Below are 8858 nucleotides of genomic sequence, written 5' to 3'. Positions count from 1 at the left end.
ATACTTATGGTGAATGAAATATGGTGAAAATGATTTGTGGTATATACAAATATAAGATAAAATGAGGTTAGCATAAAGAATTTGTGAAAGAGTGAAATTAGCATTAAAACTGTTTTTAGATGGTAGCAGTGACGTGATTTTGAAAATCACCAAAATAGGAGGAATATAATTAGAGGTTGAATGAGATGTGAAATTAAAGTTTAATGAGTCTACTTTCATATAAAAGAAACAGAGCAAGCAAAGGAATTCTATATTTTGAGATATTTACAATTGTATGTGACTTGCTCAGGATGAATACGTGATCCCCTGTTCCAACTTTGAAAAATCATTAAAAATTGTACAAAGCAAATTAAGAAATATAGTTTACATGCCTAAATTCCTTATTGAGACTATTTTTAAATGAAACAGACTTCAGGGTTGTTTGAATTGTGTACTGAGAGAAATTCAATTTGTAGTGAACAGAGGTCAGATCAGTCGAGCTGTGTAACAGGGGAAACTTTAACTAATAAACTGTACTAATCGGCTGAACCAAAATTATAGAAAAAATTAGAAAAAACTTTATGAGTCTAGATTCAGGAAATTTTACGGATTTGAATTTCGAGTTTGGTAACTCGAGTTATGATTTATTTAGTGAATATGACGCAGCGAGACAGCTTAATCAAAGTGGAATGAATAGTGAAGTTAAAGTAGATGTACTTGAATTGTTGTGTAAACATGTTAGATTTTTTTAATTAGTATTTACATACTTACTTACTAAGCTATAAGCTTACTTTGTTTCTCTCTTTTGTCTTATAGTGTTCTCCGGCTTGCTCGGGAGTTAAGGATCGTGAAGATCTATCCGCACTATCCTACTTTAGGGTATTTGAACTAAACGTTTTGAATTATGGCATGTATAGTAGGCTTAATTATTTTGTTACGTGTCATATTTGTCTAGGTTTAAAATATTAGTTACAGTACTCGACCAGCTAATTTGTACAAGCCTTTAAAGTTGGCTAATATTGATCAAGACATATTTATATTTCGATTATGTTTAATGGTAGGTATTATGTTCTGGTAATACCTTGTATCCTGTTCCGGCGACGGTAACGGGTAAGGGGTGTTACAATAAAAGCCATGCATGTTCATATTTTGGTAACTGAAATTAGCTAAAGGAAAAGAAAAAGAAAAGAAAGCCATATTCTGCCATTGTTTAGCTTAATCAAGGTACGTAACTAGCTCGGCTTTTGATAATTTTTCGTTTTTAAAATCATTGCAGTGTAATGTACAAAGCCCACGCTTGAATTTCTGATTTTGATGAATATTTTGAGTTATTCCATTGATGAATAATTGAGTTTTGTGATGTTAGTTGATGAATTATGAAAGATATGTTTTGGATTAATATGTTTTGTATTGGAATTTTTGATGAATTTGAGTAATTAGGGCTAAATTACAAAAATAATAAATTGAGAGATTAAAACATGAAATAAATGAAATGTATGGACTTGTATGAGCATGGGTAACATTCGGCCTAAGCATGATGTGTGCAAATTTTGCATGTTTTGTGTTTTGTGCAATTTGGACTAAATTGTAAAAAGTGTGACATGTCAGGGGTAAAATGGTAATTTGCCTATTTATGTGTTTTTGGACTAAATTGAAAGAAATTATGCTTGAATGAGTTTAATTTGAATATGTTTAGATCAAGAACTAAAGAAATCAGATTTGGATTAGGGGAAAACCAAAGTTGTCAAATAATCATCCCGTTTCGATTACTATTGTCCGAGGTAAGTTTATGATGTGATCCGGCTCGGGAGATTGTGTCGAGTTCACAAAGGTTGCCTGATTGTCTTCGAGAAGAGTCGTTCTCAAGAATGGACTAATTGTTGGAATTGGCTTAGTAGGCTTAATGGTAAGGGTTTAAAATGGCTAATTTTATGATGGTAGGTTCGACTAGAGAGAAACAAAGATAGGTGAGATGTGGATAGCTCGGTTTGGGATAACAAGTAAATAAAGAAAGAATATGGAGATGGAAAAACGAACTTAAACTTCAGGAGCGATTCAACACTTAAGAGTGTCACCCCAGTTCCTATATTGTTTAAGGTGATGGATGAAATAGATGGATAGGAGAACGCCACACCAATACGGTGATAAGTTTTAAAACAAGCTCGATAGACTCCACTAGCACAACTAGATAAGTCTTGGAATTTTGTACGAGATATGAGAGGAAGTAAACCTCACAGAAACAATGTTTCATTAATCAAAATGTGAAAAGTTCTTTTCAAATGGAAAACAACAAGTATTTATAGCTAGAAACCTAGGTTAGTCGAATAGGAACATTTTGAGCTTAATGGATAAGTAATTCAACTTTAAATGAGCTGGAAAACTCTAGAATAAAACCATATGAATTCTATGTCTTTGTTTAGCCATTGGGACGCCATTAGATAGCTTCTAGATGAAGTTGGTTCAGCTAGAATGTATTTGAAGCAATTAGAAGCTGATTGGCCTTTGTCCACATTCTGCCAAGGGTGTGGGATTCCTTTAATGAGCTACCTTGATTAGTTGAAGAGACTTGAAACTTAATTGTGTAGCTAGGGTATTGTAAAAGGCATTATGAGTGTGAAAATGAACTTGAATCATCACTTGAGTGTGAACACTCAAAACAGAATTGTCCCTCATGTGCGAAAAGAATGTTCAGAAAATGTGAAAACAATTAAGCTGCTTTGGGGAGCCAGTGGCCAGCTTGGGCACACAAAGGGATGGCTGTTCTTTGGCTGAAAAGATGCTTGGGAGAAGCTAACCATCAGCGCACCAAGTCCTTTAATGCCATCCATGCACCTGCTACATAAATCAAATGAACTTATTAAATTTGAGACATAATAAATTTGGCTACACTAGGACACATTTAACCTACACAATAATTTAGCTCAAAAGACACATTTAAATCATGTAATAAGCTAAGAAAAATCGAAAACATGCTGGAACTAAGACATATTAAATTCAGCTGGACTAATTAACAAGAAATAAATTTGTCCCAAATTAGACAACTTAGACACATTAATTTGCTGTAGCATGACACATGAAATTCGTGTTCTGATTTTGGACAAATTAAATACTTTAATATTTATTTGAGCTAAAAATAATATGCAAATTATTTAATTAATTAAATGAAAGATGAAAAAAATAAAAAGGAGCTCAATTGAGTTGGAACGAGCTGGCCTAAATTCATGGAGCTGGAATTGAGCTAAAATCGGTTTGAAATATGTTGCAAGGACACTTTGTTGAGCTGGTCCAAGCTCGTTCTCTTTCACCAGCCAAAGCCTCACCCCACACTTGGTTGATTAAGGCCGAAATGGCCTCCTTGAATTGCTTAGCTTGAGCCCTCGTAATTGGTCCTTGGGGCAACACTATTGAGTCCTTGCTCGAGCTTGATGCACTCTGGGGCGCAATCGTATCAGTTTATAAGCAAATAGATGTTGTTAAATTTCAATATATGTGATCTATAAATAATGGTAATGATTATTAGTAAGTTATGAATCAGCATTGAGTAACGAAAAATGTGATTATGGTATGATTTGTGAGTTATATGATCTTATAATTCAGTTTATAATGGTACATTCGATTATGTAATAAATTAGTTAGGTTGATTTATAAGGATTTGATGATTTATATTACAAATGTTGTATTAAAGATTTATCAATTAGCCGAATGTTTATTTATAAGTTATTTGTATTAAAGATGAGATATTTTTGGCTTGAATTATGGTAATTGAAATGGTACATTTTTGAGTTGGCTAATATTCTAGTAAAAATGATTTTTGTTTGATGATTAAGCAATGTATAAGTTGATTATTTGATATGTGATATCGATATGTGATTACATGTAAGACCCTGTCTGGGACAGTGGCATCGATATGTGATTATGTGTAAGACCATGCCTGGGACGTTGGCATCGATATGTGATTACATGTAGGACCTATCTGGGACAGTGGCATCGATACGTGATTACGTGTAAGACCACGTCTGGGACGTTGGCATCGATACGTGATTACGTGTAAGACTATGTCTGGGACATCAACATCGTATTTTATTCGTGTGAGGCCCTATCTGGGACAGTGGCATCGATATGTGATTACATATAAGACCACAGTTGGGGCGTTGGTATTGTACGATATGTGTGATTATCCCAGTATCCTTTTTAATTTCTGAATGGTTCATCGGGCAATGTTAAGTAAAGACCGAATGTGAAATTGAACTAAAAGGTTCATGTATGAGTTAGCTAATGTATTGAAAATAAGGTAAGTTTTGGTATTTGAAGTGATGATATGATTTATAGATTTTAAAATGTTGGTTATATGTATATTAAATGCAAATCTATATTCGGCCAAATGATATATGTTTATGATATTAAAGTGTGAATCATGGGTATACATAAATGAATCTATATATATATTCAGCTTTATGATGATATTGTGACCTTGGAAGTAAATGATAACTTTGATAATGGATATATATATGTATTTCGGCTAAGTTAAAGTTGATACATGAATGTATATGTTGTATATGAATTTGCAAGTTGAGATTAAATGTGATTATGATAGCATGAATTGGTTTGGTTAAATTGAGTTAATAATGTCATTGATTCTTTTATTTGCTTATGACTTACTAACCTGTGATAACTTACTGTGTATGTATGTTTGTTCTCTATATTATAGATTTTGGAAGCTAGTTATGGGCTCGGGGATCGTCAGCAAAGTCTATCACACTACCTACTATTTCTAGGTACTTTTATTAGTTGAATATTGAACCTATGGCATGTATAGTCTATTTTATATTCGGTTAAGATTGAAGTTGTGTAAAATCCATGGGAAAATGGCTTGTTTATTTTATTAAGTTTGGTTCATATGCTTTGCTGAAGTGATGATTTTATTTGGTTTGATTGATTTGGCTATTGTATAAACATAAGTATGAATTATGCTTGTTATGTTACTCATGGTTTTAATGATTCGGTTATGTCTTGTATTTGATAGTAATGGTTTAATTTGGTTGATGAGTGTATTCGACTAAATGTTGAATTTAGGTAATGGATATATTTGATTGATGATTCAGCCATGCTATGTACAAATATGTGAAACATGTTTTACTTAGTTTTGCTATGTATTTTGGTAACAAGGTAATTCGGTTATGGCATATGATGTATTGGTTTGATATACACATATTATTTGAGTAATATGTTTGTATAACGAATTGGTTGAAATAAAATAATGAAAGGTTTAGTTGTGGTTAGGCTCATTAATGAGTATGAGAAAATATGTATTTAGCTATGTATTTGGTTATGTAGTGTACGAATAGGACATAAATGTAAATGACTTAGTAATTCGGCAATAGATTGATTAAAAAATTAATGTTCATTCATAAATGGCTATGATTAATATTCAATTTTATGCATTTCGACCATGTTTATATTTATATGTTTTATTGATATGCTTGTTTTTTATTTGAGAGTTTGGTTAAATTATGTATATATATAAACTTTTGAAGTGCTTGACAAGTAATGCAAATTATGGTTGATGTATGGAATTTATTCTATGCAATGTTACATGCATGTGATATGGTTGAGTAAAATGACAGTGGAAATTGAATAAGCATATGTATTTAGCAAGTTTATATTCGGCTAAGGCATTGGAAAATGACCAAATGAATAGTAATTAAAGTTATAAGGAATCATGATTGTTTTTATGCAAATTAGGTAAGCTGATTTTTGAGTTTAAGTTATTAATCAAATGGTTCCTACTAATATGTGCCATGGGCATAATGTTATAAATTTTGAAATTTATGCTTGAGATATTTGTGAGATTTATTAATGCAATATTTGTTTTATGTTTAATAGTTAAGAATTAACAATTGTTACTATATGTTTCAAAGCATGGCCACACATTATAATCGTATGACTGTTTTTTACTATAACAGGGTTTGAGTATGAAATGAGATGTTTGTTTAATGTTAATGTTTTGAAAAATTTTGATATGTGTTTTATAAATTATTATGTATACATTCGTAATGACCTAAGAGTTTATGTTATTGTTTAGAAGTTGTGTCTTGTCTGGTAATGCCTTATAACCCTATTCCAGCGACAGATACGGGTTAGGGGTCTTACACAAGGTTTTCTCTTGCCATTTCAATTTGATTTGACAATTTCCTGATGGGCATCATAGAAAGAACAAGAAGCAGTTCAAAGTGATTATCATACAAAACATGTCTGAATATTTTAGATGACAATTTAGAACAACCTTCGGAATCATAGATTTGATTTTGACTTTGCAAGCCAACAAAATTTACTTCTTTTATTTTCGAACAAAATGACAAAAATCGAAGCTGATGAAAGGTTCAGCAAATTTATTTTAAATGGAATTATGATGCTCACCTTCGCTTAATGATAATTTAGGAAAACTTACTCTTGATTTAAGCACATGGTTCTGATCACTTGTTCCAGCACGTAACAAAAATTTCATTTTCAAAAATAAATCACACGTGCCAAGCAAAGAAGATGTGAACATACAAACATTCAAATAGTCAGACCCATCATAATTCATTTGAATAGGCATGTATGTTTTCAAACATTCATATGCCTCAAATCTAATCCGTACATTTTCACCACAATCAAGCAAATGGAAAGGTTTATATGATTCATTCTTTTACACATCCAATCCTTGTAATTGCCGATTGATTACTACGTCACCAACAGTCTCATCAATACCATAATTTTTAGTAATGGTACTCTCCTTGCAATCTTTTAAAGCAAACAAATCATTATTAATCAAGAAAGAGTAATTAACCAAGTCAAAGTTTGAACGTTTTTCAGAAACCAAATCTTCAATAATCGAATGGGACTGATATAATTTAAAAAATTCAGATTCCATACCTTGCTTACCCTTTGACATTGGCAAACAAGATTCATTGATAACGTTACCTTTTTCAACCAACGTGAATCTTTTCTCCTTCGGAAGATTTTGAAGTTGAAATTTGTCAATGGGATCTTCAGAATCCTAAAAAGAAGAAATAATACAAGGAAAACTCACAAAATGGTTGGTAAAAACACCCCTCACTTTTTCTTATTCATTTTCTTCCTTTTCACTCGTTTCTTTTTCTAGCTCATTTTCAATCTCTCGTTCTTTTCCCTCAATCTCTTTTATTTTTGAAAACTTACTGTCACTTGTTTCTTTTACTCTCTCGCTCTCTTTTTCGGTAAACTTTTTTGGCTCGCACTCTTTTTCTTCTTCAATCTCGATCTCTTTTTGCTCTCTTTCATTCTCTTTTTCTTCTTTATGTGCTTTTTCAATTTCATTACGAAAGTAGGACAACAAAAGGAATCATCAAAATAAGAAACCTTTTGTAGAGAATAAGAGAAGGGGTTTTCATACAAAAGATGATCATCTCTTTGTGGTAGATCCTCCGTGGTCAAGTACTTTGATGCTTTTGAAACACGATTGCTTCTTCGTAAGTGATCCCACACAGATGAATAAACTAATGCACTTGCAGAGACATATCTACCTTTTCGTTTGTCATCTCGGAAGGACTCAAACTTGAAGTTTGCTTTACTTTGTCTTGAACTCATCGACATATAAGACTCGCGATATGGATCTCTTCTTAAATATTCATGGGATGCTTGTCTTCGTAAGGATCTTATCTCCATTCCTCAACTTGGTGAAATTTGCTCCCGTTCGATTCTTGCTCGTTGGCCCCGCTCTTCTACACGATCCAATCGTTTCTTGATGGGTTCGAGTTTTTGATCAAATAGATGCTCCATTTCGTGCGTAAAGGCTTGGAATGTAAAATCTGGCACACTTCCTCCAACATTTCTTACAGGTCGTATCCCAACTCCCCCGTTTGGATTTCTTTCCAGACTTTGCGACATTTTAGACACTCACAACAAAAACAAAAAACTCACCAATTCTCTCACAAAGAAAAATCACTCACCCTTGGCTTTTTCTACACTAGGATAGCTTTTTTCCACTCACTCTGCCTTTCTAAGTTCTCAAAGGGACTAGTTAGACTTAGAAGCAGTCATTGTTGGTCAGCTTGCAAAATTGATGTTCGGTTTTGGTAGGAAATGTTGTAGGACAAAGGGTAGGCTTGAAAAAAGAAATGGAAAAAGGTTGAGTGTGGCCGAATAATAGAATATTTATTTTGGATAGTAAGTAGAAATTTCAAAACTCTGTGACAAGAACTTGAACACTTTCTCTTTTTTTTTCATGATTTTTTTTCATGATGTTTTTTTTTACTTGTAACACTTGATATTCACTCCTTTAATTTGAATGGAGATTGATTTTTTTAAAATTTGAAATTTTTTTGAACAAACTACAATACCATAATGCCGAAAACATCGATTCTTACGCCAAATTCTACTAGCTCTGATACCAAATGATATGAACTCGTTTCGATGATGATTCGATTCGTTTAAATTGCCTAATCGTGAATTTGAGTAAGACTTGGTTCATTTCGAGATGGATGGAAAATAATAGAAAATAGGCTTCAAACAAGGTCTACAAGAAAGATAGTGAAGTATGGGATGGGTGATTCAGCTAAGGATAGAGAATGAACCAACAATATTGAGATTGTTGACCCGAGTCTCAAAGTAGCTCTTAGATGGATTTCGGTTTTAGAAAAAATCAACAAAAAACCTTGACCTGCTATCTATGCAAGATAGGAACCAGAGGTATTAACGAACCTTGACCCACTATCAAAAGTGACAGGAACAAAAGGTATATGAATGCCACACCAAATGTGATAAGTTTGGTTTAACAAAGAACAGATTGACACCACAAGAATACTTGATAAATCAATTTAGTCCCGAAAGAACAAAGAGAATTGGAAATCTCACAAGTT

Source organism: Gossypium arboreum, chromosome 13 (genome assembly GCF_025698485.1).
Source record: "Gossypium arboreum isolate Shixiya-1 chromosome 13, ASM2569848v2, whole genome shotgun sequence".
NCBI classification, from domain to species: Eukaryota; Viridiplantae; Streptophyta; class Magnoliopsida; order Malvales; family Malvaceae; genus Gossypium; species Gossypium arboreum.
The sequence above is the reverse complement of the archived record's forward strand: the minus strand, read 5'-3'. Positions refer to the sequence as shown.